The sequence below is a fragment of the Caloenas nicobarica genome, chromosome 4 (assembly GCF_036013445.1).
Source record: "Caloenas nicobarica isolate bCalNic1 chromosome 4, bCalNic1.hap1, whole genome shotgun sequence".
NCBI classification, from domain to species: Eukaryota; Metazoa; Chordata; class Aves; order Columbiformes; family Columbidae; genus Caloenas; species Caloenas nicobarica.
The window spans coordinates 42,302,531-42,319,322 of record NC_088248.1 but is presented as its reverse complement, the minus strand read 5'-3'; positions in this window follow the sequence as shown (position 1 = coordinate 42,319,322).

Sequence of the window (16,792 nt, the reverse complement as noted above, 5' to 3'; positions counted from 1 at the left end):
TCAATTTAAAAAAATAATGTGCTTAATATTTTGTCTTGAAAGTATTTCTTTAAAGGTTGATAGTAGTAGTCCTGTTCTCTCGTGCTTAGTGGACACATGATTTTTTTTTTAAGAAAGCTTTTTACAAGTACAAACTCTTGCCCAAAGCAGGCAAAACCTCTATGACAGTTTCTGCTGTGGTTGAAAAAAAAAGTCATTGTTTCTGATTTCAAGGAATTTTCCATTTTTAAGTTTTTACTTTTGAACTTTTACTACAAATTGGAGGAAAAAACCTACACAGAATATGAATGTTTACAAGTTAGTGACACAGTTCAATGTATCCTGTATGTAAAGTTGTGGGGGGTTTTTAAGGCCAACTGTGTTTTAAGTTCATTAGCTTCTAGCTAGCCTGCTTTTTTTCTGTTTCTAAAACTTCTTACCAAATTATCACTTCATACATTGTAGACAGAAGAAGAATCTTAGCTCAATGGTCTGAATAATAAAGACAACTGTAGCTTGTTTTTGCATGACACTGAATCGTTCTTTAATAAAGCAATCTATATGAACCCTGGCAATGTCGTGTATGTACTTATTGAAGAAAACTTTGTTGTTTGGGTTTAGTTATCGCATGACTGTTGTAACTCCTTAACAACTGGTGCATCCTTGTTCAGAAGCACAGAATATGTGTAGGATTTCGGTGCTGTTATCTGTAGTCTGTGTGTGTGAGGAAACATGAGTGATACAGTTAAATTTACTCTAGCTCTCATATACAACTGGCATGTTATACATTAATTACTGAACTACAAGTGTTCTCACTAGGGGGTCTGTTCACTCCTCCATATAAGTTCCATTAAATTTACAGCAAAAGAACATTACTGGCATGTCTGTGGAGCAGATGTGGCAGAATCTCAGGATTTTGCGACTAGTTTTCTTATTACTGTTGAAGCTGATGAGTCTGGCAGCAAACATTTTTAGATGTTTGTGCATTTAACAAAATCAGCTGTGTTTTCATGCTCTTCTTTTTCTTCCCCACCACAGTTGGAATCAACATAGGTAAATACAGCTGTTGGTCCAGTGCTCTCTTGGTGTGACTAGCTGATCTGTTTACAGTGACAAGTGGTGGTCTGTGAAATAAAAGCAATAGCAACTTCACACTGTGCTGTTTTTTCAGGGAATTTCTGGTACTGGTGACTTTTTTTTTTTGGTCCCAATAGGATAGGGAGAAATCTTCTAAATAAAAGTTTTTTATTATACATTTTCCAGATAGAGCTTTACAAAAACAATCGGGTTGTAAATGTCAGGGATTTTTTTTAATTGGTTAAAAAAGATGATTTCAAAGCTCTGCATGAGTAAAAATATTTATGTGTTAGATGAACAGGAAGTTTGTTTTCACCCTTTGGATACTTTCCAGGCCAACTCCAGGATATATTTCAGCTCTAATTCTGTTTGTTGGTAAATGACTATTTTGATTGCTGGCATTGTGTGAAATATAAAAAGTGGTGAGCTCTGCCATTTGAATGTAGTTGTGAAGTTGGGTTCATTTTATATTTCTACTTTCTTAGCATTTGTCATTTAAAGTTCCTAAGAAATAAGAAATCCAGTTCAGCAAGAAATCCAGTGGTCTTGGTTTATTTGAACATTCTTATGGGAATGGATGGGAAGAACCTGAAGTTGTTACTTTTCCAAGACAAGCATACAGAGATTGTTATAGAACCCAGCCCTCCGAACAGGAGAAAGCCTTTTTGTGAAAGTGTCCACTTAAGTCTGATCTTCTGACTACATTTGCAGGCTGTGTTTAGTCTTTGTAGAATGTCAGGCTTACCAAACGAGAAAAATGCACTGTCATCCTCCAACACTTTAATTTTTTTTTGTCAGTCTTACAAGATCAAAACGTTAAAGATACTTTTCTGAAAGTTTGGTAACTTCACAAATTTGTATGGTCTCACTTACAGAGGAGGTTTTTGTCAAACACTGACAGATTTTTGTACTTTTTTTTCCTACTGATTAATTTCTAGTAAAAGAAATGGAATTACATATTTACATATAGACATTTACACGTTACAGTTAAATTTCATAATATTATATTAATCATAATATTAGATCAGCTTGTAACTGCAAAACTGAAATGGGAAATATAAACTAAGTGTTTTGTATAGAATATTAGGGTCTGGATGTTTTATTGTCTGAAGAATGTTTGCCATCATGTTGATTTCCACAGGCTATGTTACCACTTTTCATTTTACTCATAGCCTTCACTTACATTGCAGTACAGGTTCTCGTTGCACAGGACCTTGCCAAATCAGATTCTCTTCAGTTCTGTGGAATAAACAAGGGCTTTAGGCAAGTTGTTTTCACTTGTCACCCAGATTCACCTGCACTCCTTCCCACCCCTCACTTCTGCCCCATGCAAAAATAATTTCATCTGAGACTTAAAGGGGATTTTAGGATGACTTTTGCTAAGGGCCAGTATGACATACTGCTGAAGCCATTTCACTAGAACTTCACATAATCACCTTCAAACCAAATAGATGTATTTCTCATGCTTAGTACAAACTACAGTAATTTTTAAAGTATTCTCTGGTCTGTCTAAAGCTGCCTTCTGTGTATAGGCATTTCCTACCTCCCACCTCTGAAATCAGAAGAATAGTGGTGGTTTTTTTTCCTGTTCTCTTGCCATTAATGGTACTTTGTACTTTCTTCAAATGTGTAGTTTTTTGGTTTATAAATGTTTTCTCCATATTAATTTGCTTTCTTGTTGCTATCCGCAGACCTCTGTCATACCAGCTTTCTTGGTACATTCTGACTACACTTATCAAGGTCCAGCTGTTGGTTAATTTTATTTCTGAAGTGTACATTGTGCATGATGTAGACACTCTTGGATTGTTATTTTGCCAAGTAGTATTTGGTGGGGAGGATCCAGGTTCTGGATGTTAAGACTTCATAAAGGCGGCATAATTCCTCAAGCAGTCATTTCTCTTGATGTTTGAGAAGCCTACTGTCTACTTTTTTTTTTGGGGGGGGTGGAGGGAGAGAGGGTTTTTTTTTGTGCTTGTAAATACAAAAAGTAATAGGCAATACCATATTGTCCTAAATTAACTAATAGCGAGTTAGTAATTTAAATGCTGGCTACAGAAGTTGCGTTTTTGAGGGCTAGGGGAGGAGTTACTCAAACTGAGAAGCAGCATTGCAGTAGATTCCAGTATCACAGTACTACAGATTTAGGATTATACTTAGCTAGGTCATGAATGCTTATTGTTCATAAGTAGGTGCTTGATGGTATATGTGGTTATTTGTTCAATACAATGTGACAGGCTATTTGAAAATAAAAATGGTTGTGCTGCTAGCTTACTACTGCTCCTGGATATTCATTGTTACAAGAAAAATTCCAAGGCAAATTATCGTAGATCATCTGTGACGATGATGGTTGGGTTGGCAGGCTAATATATAGAGGAGTATAAAGGAACTGAAACTTCCCATAAATTAATATTTATATCTGCAGCACTTTTCATGAGCATTGAGGAGTGACACAGAACTGACAGTTTCCTACTTTTCTTGTGTTATCAATTCTTTATCTAGATAAGATTTTTTTTTCTGAAGGATTTGTAGTAGCTAGATGAAGTAAAGCATTATAGATTAAAAGGGTGAATGTAAAAAGTATTAAAAACAGGTCTAATTTATTTGCAGTCAAGTATGTTTTGCTAATTGGGTTGGTACAGAAGACTAATTTGTATGTTATAAAGTAGAAAATAATTGCATTAGGGTAGCTGCCGTGTTAACGAACTGTACCTATTTAAATTCAGTCTTTACACATTCTTATGAGAAGTTCTATGATCTCTCTTCTCAGCAAGAATTAAAACAATTTTTGTTACTGCTTAGTGAAAGTGCTAGCCTCACAAAATGGGTCTTTAGGGGGTAACATCACTTTGCTTTGTGAGCTTAAGGACGTTGACAGCCTTTAGCTGATTTCTGCACTATTTCTCCTCTATGCCCACTGTATTTCTTTGCTGGAGGTTACTGCTCCTGTACTGGGACTGGGAGACTAGACTGGATGTGTTCACCCAAACAGTTTCATGCCAGATCCAGCAGTTTAACCTCTCTGACCTGCATCAGCACTTTGGGGTGCAGGCATCTGCTGTCCTCCATGCATTCTAGTGGCTCTGCTCTGGGGTTCCTAACTTCTGATTGAAGAACAGTAACAACCAGCTCCAGGGCAATTTGACTGCAGCTATTTGCTGGGGGAGTATGCATCAAAGTCCTCAGGTGCATATATAATACCATCCTCTTTCTGTGAATTGAGCTCTGAGGCTTGTAGCTACAGTGGTGTTAATAAAATCCACAAAAAAGCAACTATACTGAACAGAGAATAATTAGCTAATAGTGAAGTGCGGAAGACAAGGTTATGTTTTAAGTTTTGGCCATGTCTGGAGTATGATTTCAGCTGGGTAAAGATTTTGCTGCTGTGAAAGGGGTGGTACTATCCACATCCTCCAATATGCATTCTCTCTGAAGTTATGCAATTAATTCTGGTTACTATGGAGGTCCACAAAATGGATTAGCTTGCTGGTCTGGCTGAAAATTGGTCTTTTTTTCAGAGTATAAGTAAGCAAGCAGGAATACGCAGTAGGGCACTGAGGAACACAGGAAATGGTCCAGCTTGCGACAGCACATACTTAGATGGGCAAAAGCAGACTCTTCAAAATTCTCCTGCAGACTGAAGTAAGGTGCCTATCTCTCTGCAGGTTTCATGATTCTGCCCTCAAGCTAGATGCCCATCCTAGTCTTCGTCCCCAATAAAAATCAGTTAGAGATATGAGAAATCATTAGTGTCCAGGACTCTCACTGCTTCAGGGAGCGTTCTCATCAACAGGCTATTATCATGTTCCCCATATTCTCTCTACTGTCATGTAAATATTTAATTGTTTACCATAGGTTTCCCATCTTCAGGATGGGAAATTGCAGAGTCTCCTTTTCTTCATGGCCTTCTCTTTGTTAAAATGTGAATTTGAATTTCTGACTGAGGTGGCTTTACAACTCAGATCTCAGACTTCAGAGCAACTGCTGTTACTACGATACTTTTATGAAAATGTGAGCACCATGAATTCAGTCTTGACTGGCTATTCGGTGAGATGTGCTTTGCATTGGCACCACCATGTTTTGGACAGACAACTATATTGGGCCCTGAGGGGTTTCTGTCACAGGGATGTCTGGTTACTGAATCACAAAGAGGTTTAGGCAAGAGACAAGTGCCAATATGCTCAGCAGAGCTAAGATAATATCTCAAATCACATTGAAGAATAGAGCTTTAACCCTGTAACTTAATTTGAAAAATCAAGTCCCTTTCAGAGTTGACAATAGAAGTTTGATCTTGCATAAAGTTGTACTTGTATAACAATAATGTAGTGCCTCACTATGACAAATGTAACTCTCAATGCCAGATAAATATTCCAACTGTTGCTCATAATTGTCATTTATGTACCTTTGGTCAGTCTTAGCTATTCATAGTATGCCAATCAGTGTCCTACTTAGCCATGATGTTCTACTTTGTAGCTGTGATTTTTCCAGACTTAGCATTTGGGAAGAACTTCAGATGCATACCAGAAGTTCAGGCAATCTGGCCATATAATAGACCATCTCACATAAGTGCCTCTAAAGCATTTCTCACAATGAATAACAAAATCACGGAACAATATGGAACTATTGAAGCCTTTAGTCTCAGTATGCAAAGGTTTGAGTGCTCCATCCCTAGAAATGCAAAAGTTGTCCTCAGGAAAATCCAAAAGGGGCTTGGGCATCAATGTCCAATGTTTTAAGCTTTATGGGGAGCTCAGTACTTTGTCTCAGGTGCTGCTTTTGAACTTTATAGGTATCCCACATCTGTATGTGTTTCTGTCAGTGAGGATGCATAAAACCAGTAACTCCTCACCCTAGGGAGCTAATAGGTCATCAAGTTCTGGTCATTCTCTTATTCTTCTAACTCCAGGGCCTAATCTAACGGGAGTGCTGACACACGGAAAGCTGCTCAGCAGATGGCTAGAGTGAGTTTGAGAGTTGTAACCTGCCTGATTATCCTAGAACACGAGGCGGAAGACTCTTTCCCTCCTTATTCTCCTGTAATAAGTAGCAAGTAATTTATACAAGGTAAAACAGTTTCAGTAAGAAATGTGAGATGGTGAGAAAGATAGCACATGAAGATCTGCTTCTCTAGGAAGATGGAAGGAAGATTCCATGAGGATATACGTCCTGACATATGTCCGTTCCTCAGCCAGTGCTGGTTCGGTTGTACACAATACCAAGCATCTGGTGAGCATTCCCTGAACAACAGCAGAGCTCAAGAAAATGGGCCAAGTTCCTGAGAGGTTCACTAACAACAGGACATTAAGGGCAACTTGCCGGTGAGTAAAGAATATAGATTTCTGACATAAAGAATCTTCTATCAGTGAGGTTCCTTAAGTTCCCATCTATTAAATTTCCATAGTAGTAAGTGTCTGAACCTTTCCCTTTATGTAATCACCATTTCAAGCCTGCCATCCCCTATGCGTGGAGAACAATACAGATCTCTTCCTTTTACACTAGTGACAAATCTGAATGTTTTTAATGAAGTTCTGGCAATGTTAGCAGCCTGTCCTTGGGAGAAAAGTTTAACTGATATTGCAACCTGTGTAAATAATTACTCAACAGTAAATCTTGCATCCAAGAACGTTTAGTTTAGCCTTACCAAAAGGGGTTACCAGGAGCTGTGTTCAGATACGATCCTTCAGAGTAAGCCCCCTGGTAAAGCAGTGTTCCACCCTGAAAAGTGCATGTACTGCGCACCGGTTTAGGTTGGAGATTGTAATTGCCATGTATGGTAATCATATGGCCAAGCACACGAGATTTATCTATTTCCTGATATTTTATGACTGTAAGAGCTATATATCGGAATAAGTGGGAGTTATTTTGTTTTCTTCTGCAATCTGAATAAATAGTTTCCTGAATCTTGACTGTCTTAAACTCAGTCGTTATCTGGGGAGTCTTCCAAACATTCTAGAAAAAGAGTAATCTCTTTTTCAGTTCAAAAAGAAACTAATATTAAAAAAAAAAGGTGCCTGTACTGTTCATGTGCCAGAGTAGATAATTAGGGGCAGTTGGCAGGCCCATGAAGAAATGATCATAAATTATCATTATTACAATGTATTTACGACTATGGCAAAAATTAGGTGTGAATGGACATAAAGGGCATTCGCAGGTCATTCCTGTTGGCCTTACTGTCTGCTTCCAATGCAAAAGCTTTTTACTATTTTGCAACATCTAGGAAACAATATTTTCAGTGGATATGAATAGTATTCCCTAACTTAGCTGCTTTCAATAAAGGAAGATAATTCTAAATAACTTGATTTTAAATACAGTGTGAGTTTTAGTTGGGTGTACCTTTTATTTTCAAAGTTGATGCAGTTGTGCTGTTTTGGCATTTCACAGCTAGTATGAATGGTTCTTGACTTGCTCCTCATGAGCAGACTTGCAGCCTGATGCCAGCTGGGGACTGAGAGCTGCAGATTTTGTTTTCTGCCCAGTGTCATTCTTGTTCCTAGGAAACAATCCCAACCTTAGTTACAAGTTTTTAATCAGTAATTCCTTCAATCAAGCAGCCTGTAAATATAGATTGAATATAATCACCTAAGCTATCATTAAAAGATCCGTCTCAATCAGCAGAGCCTGCTACCTGATTATCACCTGAAACTTTGCAATTAACACAATGACTAGTATTTTTGACAAAATAGCTGAATGTGGCTTGATTAATAGTGCTATCTCAGGAATGGCCTTTTCCAGTATTTATTACCATCAAAACTGTCAGTCCTGTGTACTGTGTTATTTTGAAGAGACTTCACAGCAGATAAATGGATATATTTAAGATAGGCTTTATATGGCTTCTGGAGACTTAAGTAACAAAGTTCAAGTGCTTGAATTTTTTCATGTGCTTCATGTATTGATATAACAATAAATTAAGAATAAAGTTAGTCCATCTTGTGCAATGAATCAGAGGCTTTAAACTGAATTTGAAATTGATTTATACTAGCTAACACCCAAACCTAGGCTGCATAGAGCAGGGAGGGGACAAAAAAAGTTGTTTGAATTGCAGCTGATTTGTTATTAGGGGCTGAGTTCAGTACTGCAGTACCTAACTTATTACATTAAAACTAGCATCACATAGTGAGCTGGGATTTGCTAAATAAAGCTTTAGGTTAGTATCCAAACCACATTGTTGGTTTTTTGTTTGTTTTTCCTCCTTTTGTGCACGCTACATTTCCAGGGTTTTAATTCCCCCCTGCCTAAATTCCACCTTCTGTTTTGTCCCGTAACTACTTTCCTCCTATTTTAACCCATAACTACATAATTCCTGTTCTAGTTGATTGAAGCAAGTTATAATTATCAAAATATAAACAGATGAAACTTTAGTTACAGTAGTACTGTAGTACCTGAATAGTTTTGTAGCAAGAGTATGGTATTGATTTTCTGTGTATGGTTCATTCTGCATTGCCATATACAAACAAGCAAAGCCAGGCTGTGGAGTGATACTTGGAACAGTTCCACCTTGCTTTGATGACCTGATCTTTGTCACTATTGGTCTCTGTGGGAATCCAAGAACTTCCAGTAGCCAGCACCAGGACGACATGTTTATAGGTTGGTGCAAAAGTAATTGCAGTTTTTGCATTGTCGAAATTTGCCGTTTGCTATTGGAATACATTCTTAAATAAATGTGGTTATGTTATACATCATTTTAATGTGCTTTTCTAGTGTTATGTTTTTTTGCTACTGATTTATTACTTGCTGTTTATATTTATTTTAGACTACGGAAATGATGTTAGACAAAAAGCAAATTTGAACATTTTCTTATTTAAGTTCAAAATGGGTGGTAAAGCAGCAGAGACAACTTGCAACATCAATAAGGCATTTGGCCCAGGAACTGCTAACGAACATACAGTGCACTGTTGGTTCAAGAAGTTTTGCGAAGGAGGTGAGAGCCTTGAAGATGAGGAACATAGTGGCTGGCCATCGGAAGTTGATAACAACCAATTGAGCGTAATCATCGAAGCTGATCCTCTTACAACTACATGAGAAGTTGCCGAAGAACTCGACGTCGACCATTCTATGGTCGTTTGGCATTTGAAGCAAATTGGAAAGGTGAAAAAGTTCAATATGTGGGTGCCTCAAGAACTGACCAAAAATCAAAAACATTGTCATTTTGAAGTGTCATCTTCTCCTATGCAACCACAACGAACCATTTCTCAATTGGATTGTGACATGCAATGAAAAGTGGATTGTACATGACAACCAGCAATGACCAGCTCAGTGGCTGGACCAAGAAGAACCTCCAAAGCACTTCCCAAAGCTAAACTTGCACCAAAAACACAGTCATTGTTTGGTGGTTTGCTGCCAGTCTGATCCACTGCAGCATTCTGAATCCTGGCGAAAACTTTCCATCTGAGAAGTATGCTCAGCAAACCGGTGAGATGCACCAAAAACTGCAATGCCTGCAGCCAGCATCGGTCAACAGAAAGGGCCCAATTTTTCTCCACAACGGTGCCCAACCACACGTCGCACAACCAGTGCTTCAAAAGTTGAATGAATTGGGTTACGAAGTTTTGCTTCAACCGCCATATTCACCTGACCTCTCGCCAGCTGACTACTACTTCTTCAAGCATCTCAACTTTTTGTAGGGAAAACACTTCTACAACCAGCAGGGTGCAGAAAATGCTTTCCAAGACTTTGTCAAATCCTGAAGCATGGATTTTTTACACTACAGGAATAGACAAACTTATTTCTTGTTGGCAAAAATGTGCTGATTGTTAATGGTTCCTATTTTGATTAATAAAGATGTGTTTGAGCCTAGTTATAATGATTGAAAATTCATGGTCCAAAGCTGTAATTACTTTTGCACCAACTTAATAATACATTTCCACAGAAAAAGTAGAACCTTTTTCTGGTGTGATTGTATACTTTTTTTGACTTCTAATTCATTTTCAATGGTTGCATATCAAAGATATAAAAGTTTCTAAGGTAATTTTCTGAAGCCCTTTGTCTTTATTGTGATGTTCCTGTATTTTGTTGCTGCTACTCTTAGCATCTCAGACTGGATTAACTTACTTACAGTCATCCCAAGTAATTTATGAAAAAAAAGTCACTTTTTTTTAAATTAGAGAAGTCAATTTTATTAAAATAAAATGTTGAGAAGTTGTGCTACTATAATTGTAAATATTTTGTTCTGGTCCACTTGCAGTCAGTTCATGTTTTTAAGAAAAGCATTTGCTAAAAGGCTGCTTTTTTTATAGAGGCAGTTATTTTGTATTTAGTGAAGTTGAACTAAAGTGTGAGACATTGCATATTTTTCTAGGTGAAGATGTGTAGTATTGCAATTCTAGGTAATGACTGAACTTCAGAAAGGAGCCGAGAAGTGGCAAATACAGTGCAAATAACATGAACTATCAGAGAAAGGAAAGGATAAACTATATATTCTGTGTATATAAGGTAAAGAAAAACAATAATGGTAAGTGCATTATTCGAATTTCTTCTGTGCACAAATGGGTTTTAAGCTTGCTTGTGCATTCTGGTATTGAGTGCATTTTTTACTTTTATACTGTTCCATCTACAAAGCCCAGTATTTGCTTAAATGTCCTCAGTTACAATTAAAGCAAATTACACTGTTACCTTCAAGAACACTTCCTGTGGAAATACCATCCTTAAGAAGTGCAACCCACCATCTTTGCCTTCAGAGTGGAGCTTCTGCCAAATGTTTTTTTTCACTTCCATAGGCTTTGCAGTACTGTTACGAATTTAAATCTTATTTTGTAAACTTGCTCTTCAAATGTAGTTTGAATTTGAAATGAAAATTAGAATTTAAGCTTCTATGTCTATTTTGTAACTTGTTTTTCTAAAGAGATTTCAAAACTCTCATTTGTATGTTTAAAATCATCCTGAAGTTCTAGAAAATTAAATGATAAAATAAATTGAATTTTAATTAACTTTTTTCTTTTTGATGAAAACATTTTTTGCTAGTACAGAGTTATTTATACCCTGCGAAATATAGTCTGAATAATTTTTATGGGAGATTATACATTGCTTTTTTCTCTAGTTGTTCTTAATGGATGTCTCCTGAGGCTTGAAATATATTATCAGTCTTGCCCAGCCTTCAGCCCTTCAACACTCAACTAGCTGGAGCGAAAGTGCCTCGCAAATACCATGTAACTGCATTGGGGGGTACCAAAGCTGGTTATCCTGTGTGGTGCTGCATTGTGTTCTCTGGATAAAGGTATTTCCCAGTTTTCCCTATTTCAAGTGTTTGTGGTTTTTTGTGTTTATGTTGTGGGTTTGGTGTTTTGTGTGTGTGTGTGGTTTTGTTTGTTTGTTTTCTTTTCATACTACGGTGCCTGTCCTCTAACAAATTATGAGGGGTTTTTTGCATATTAAATCATTACTGTCACTGTCACTCTGATCAAGTATTTCCTGGGCCAGAATGTGAGAGAGAAGTTATGTTTGAAGGCAATAACCACAAAGAATTTATACATTAAGCAGATCTGGAGGAAGATGAGTGGACATTAATAAACTGATTAAAGGAGCCTAATAAATCCACCTGGCTTCTGCAAAAGGGTAGGCTAGATGATTACTGTAATTCTAGATTTAAAGATATGTGAATAGATCCTTCTGAGGAATATGATTCTGTCAAAAGTGCAATATATAGAAATATGTTTTTCATTTATAGGAAATGCTAAACTTCTACCCCATTTGTCTTTCTGGGTCCTATGATCAAAATGTGAGGGCAGCTCCTATTCAAGTTGCTGCCTAGTGTGGGAGGTATATGCAGATTTCTTCTGTAATGTGCATTTGCTCTGCATAAATAAAAACTAGTGGAATACAAATGAGTTCCTATCCAAGGATGTGATGCTCAAGCTGCTGTGGTGAGGCTCACTTTGAGTACTGTATTTTTGGAGCTGGCTGGAATCAGCCTAGAGCACAGATCTGTCAGCAAAATCTAAGCATGAGCCAGTTTTTAATAATAGTGAAATGTGCAGTTGGATTTACTCATAATCTGAGATTAAGGCCTGTTTAATCTGAGCACAAAGCATTTGGATTGCAGTTAGTTTGTTTAGCTGATGTACAGTATGAGTAGCGCTAATACAGGTTGGCGTAAAAGACCATGTAGACATATGGTATCTGAAGGAAGGACTTAGGTTTCAGCTCCATCTGTAGCCAAACAGAATGGGCCTTCTCTGGCCAAAACAGTGGAAATTTTGCTTCACTTTTCCCTTCAGTGTTTCCAACTCCACAGTTTCATACCATCTTTAAGGTGGGCTCTGCTGCTCGTCAGTGCCTTCCAAGAGGTCTTTCTTTACCAACTCTCTGTTAAGGTCTCAGCTGAAATCTTAGTGTTAAAAGATGACTAGTGTTACAATCTTTTCACAGTATGATCATGCCACATAACTAATAGCTAGAAGATAATCATGCTGTTTGAGGTTGATTTCATAATAAAAATCATGAAGAGTACAAACTCTGCATGGACCTGCACTTTGTATAGGAATGGCAATTCAGTAAATTAAATAACTAAAGTGCTGACTATGTTTAGACAATACTGTGTACACTCTTAAGTCTACTCAGTGGTAAGCGTGCCTGTTGCATTTTTAAAAAGCCTTTATCGGGAAAATAGTTTTATCGTTGGGTTCTCTGCTTAGATTGGATTTTATTTTGTTGTTCCACTAAAACATAGTACTTTTCTAAATGGATTTTGAATGTATGTTTTGAATATTCAAGTAAAAACTGGACATAATAAACCACCTTTGAGGCATTAGAGGAATAAAAACAGACACACGGCATATTAAATTAGCCAGATGCTGAACTCTGGCTGCCATCAGCAAATGTCAATACAAGTATAGCTGACAGCAAGTTTAATTGCACAGTGCAGAAAGGTACAAGAAAGATGTTGAAAAGAGTTTTAAATCTTCTAGAGATTCTGTTCAGAGAGAAAGAAGGCCTACAGTTGCCATGAAGTCCATGAAAGACTTTGCAATACCTTTTGATTCCGTGCGAAAGATGTTAAGGATATTAAGGAAAAGGTGGCATCTTCCACTTCTTTGAAAGTCCCCTTCCCTCACCAAGCTAAAGCACTCGTATTTATGTTTTCCATTCCAGAAAAACAAGTGGGGGTTACCACCATTTTACACAGGAAGGTGGATGCAGAAATAGTTGCATGTGCATAATTGTAAAAGTCTGTTGTCACAGCTGTGATGTAGTTGTCTCAAAATTTGAGTGCATATTTTCACTGCAAATTTATTTCTCCCTCAGTGGATTACTGATATAAGACCATTGCTTCAGCCCTCAATCTGTTTGCTGAATTTGTATTGCCATCAAATGGTAGGTGTGCATGTATGCATTAAGATAAATGCACATCTGTCTTTAACGAATAGCTGGTTATAAAAGTACTTTAAATAAGTGTATAAAGGCATGAAACCAGGCATAAAATCTGTTGATTCTAACCAGAATGTCACAAATTGGAAAACAAATGTTACTTTAAAAGTGAAAGATATATTCTGCCTAAACTTAAACTGAAATAGTAACTAAAGTGCTACCATAAAGAAGCAGATGCTTATGGCATTAGCATTTTCTAGGTTTACAATTTTTACTTCACAACTTCTGTGACCTTGATTTGATCTTCTAAATGTATCTTTCTACCTAGCATCTCAGCCAAGTTCAGAGCACTTTATGAGGTTAACTTTGTGGTAGTATATGAAACTGAAAAAAGTGCTTTCTGCACAAGGTTCAAGGCAGGTTTACTGGAAGGCTGTGTTTTACTACTGAGCTGCCATCACCACCTGGTTCAGAGCATTCAGCAAAGGAGCTACATGAGCCTGTAAGTCTGAACAGCCTCCTGTAGGCACTGGCCATACAGCCCATTTCTCTTACCTGGGTATGGGTACAGGCTGAAATCACAACTCTACGTCAGAACCCAAAGGCCTTTAAAAAGGGCTATGTTTTTTTAAAAGCTATCTACATTGGCTTTCATGAGCAATCCAAATGCCAAAAAATGTTCAGGACAGACAGTTCCCCCTTTTAACTTAGGCTTTGTTATTCTTTTTAGCTTTTGCAGTTGATTGTATACAACACGAGCCATTAAAATGTGTAAGCCAGATACAAATCTGAAATAAGCATGTTGCATCTGTTGCACTTTAATAGATGAAACAGTGTGAAAAAAAATTGTAAACTATTAGGTCAAAAGTTGAAAAATCAGGAGTTTTATCTTGAGCAAACACAAGAGTATATTACTGTCTACTGTTTTGCACCCTTGGTTGCAGATTCTTTTTTAAAGGCTGATAGGGGGATCTATTCCAAGATAAGTTTTCTTGCAGCTTTTTTACCAAAACCTTTTATAACCAGCTATCAATCAGCCACAGCTTGTTAAACAAGTTATATAGTTATATTGCCCCTAAGAGGAAGAGAAAAAAGTGTAAACAAACCAAAAAACCAAAAACAGGGGAACAAAACCAAAATGTTCAAAAAACCAAAACCACCAAACAACAGCATTTGCAAAAGCAGTAAGTTATGCAGAACGAGCTGGCAAATTAGAATTCACTGTCTCTTGCTTAGTCTCTTCATTTACTGGAGTGCAAACCTGTCAGATTCCTCCATGTGCCAGGTCACTGTGATGAGCTCAGTGTCCTTGCCCTTCATTATTTCTATTTCTGCCTTTTCTCACCTGGTGATACTACAACCACGATATATCTTAGGCAAATTTAGTCTGATAGAAATATACCGCCCCTTCAAAATAGATGCCTAAGTGAACACTCTAAATGTTTTTGAAGTTTATAGCTTAAATAGGTGGTATTTATAGGGGAGACATGAGATTAGAATTTATAATATGTAATGTATATCATAACAGCCTTAACAATATAAAAAAGCAGTTAAGTTCCCCTTGATAGTAGTATACCCTACTTTCCTGAGGTTTATGGAAGAGGTACTAGTCCCAAAATTGTTTAATTTGAGCCTTAGGCAGTAATATACTTTCTAAATGTAAAGTTTTGTTTATAAAATAAACATTTCTCCATAAACATTTATTCTCTAAACAACACTTTCATGTTGCACTTCTTTAGTAGCCATATCTTGCCCTGTGGCTCCTGCTTTAGTTCCTGTTTAAACTTCTTAAATTTATTTTTATACATCTCAGGATTTCTCTCAAACATTTTTTGACATTTTACCTGCTAGATGACATCACTTGCCTGAACTTATTTGAGAAAAATATCCATTTCCCAAACCAGCTGTTTGTCTAAAACAGTAATATGTCAGTGATACAACCATTCTGAAGCATATTTAGAGAGACTTAGATGCTTAGAAGTCTTAACCTGTTGTTGCAACTTCATGCACATTCAGAGACTTCATAAAATCTCTAATTTGCAGTCTCACTGGTAAATAGTGAAGTACAGCTGCTCAAGCTACTTATCTGTAGCCAGCTCTGGTTACTTCAACTGGCTAGCCTATGCTAGCCTATTATATTATGTTTGCGGTGATAAATAAAAGTTATTGCATGCTAACATTTGTAGTTAGGCTGAAAGTAGCAGAAATGAGGTGATACAGAAAGTCACTTTTTAAAAATAAAATACAACTTTTATTCAAGATGAAACTTCTACTCCTGTAATAGTACGATTTTTAACGTAGGTTATTTTTCATGCTCTTTTATTATTCAAAGTTTGGAAGAAATTACTTGTTAAATAGATGAACCAATGATAAGGGCAAAATATTTTATTTAACACTTTTCCTTAGTTTAGTTTAAGTAGGACATATTTCAATAAAGAATTCAGTTTTTGCATCTTCGGAGACTAAATGCACTTTGTACATCACTGCTTCACTGTCAAAGTTGACTTTCCATATCACTTATGCACTATTTTTTAAAAAGACACAACAAGTTCTAGAAATAGAAAAACAGAAGAAGGAAAGTGATTACAGTGGCTAATAAAAACAAGTAATCCTTTAAAATTTGTACATGTTATATGTAAACAGATACTCACTTCTTGTCTGGATGTTAAGATAAAAAAAATACAGAACAGCCCAACTGTTCTATTTGAAGTGTCAAAGTTTGAAAAAGTCATTTAACTTCCTGCTTCAGTGAGATCTTAACATTTGTTGAAGGCAAGTGATCAAAAATGGTTGCATTTCTTTTTGATTTTTCACATTTAGTTGAACTACTGAAGATTTATCCCTGTGTAAGACATCCAAAAGCATGTACAATTTAAAAATAATCAGGCACTTTATCACAGTAATCAATTGTACAAATACAAGTAAGGCACTGGTTAGACAGCAATTTTAAAGATTTAGATGTATAAGCATAAGCTAGCAATGAAATATCATTGTAACAAGCATCATATAAAAAGATGGCAATGGAAAGCCAGTCTTCACCATGTGAAGTAGCTTGTTTTGTTCTCAGGTGGAGTTCTGTACCCAGCTTTAAAACCACAGCCTTCATGAAAAGATATGTATTATTTGGAAAGAATCCATTGACCAACATAAGGATTACGGTTTCTACAATCTGATTAGAAAAGATTTCCTTCACATAAGGGAAGTTTTAAGAGATTTGAAAGATATCAAAGGCTGCTGAAAAGAGGCAGAAAAAAAAAGCCTCTGAATTTGTGTTGGTTAGGACAAGAATTAATAGGTTTCACTTGCACCACGGCATGGAAGATTTAAATTGGACTGAAGTTCCACAACTTTGTCAAGAAAGTTAAATAGTTCTCCCCCCCTCAGCAAAAACAAACACCACCACCACCACCCCAACAAGAAAAAACACACCAAAAAATAC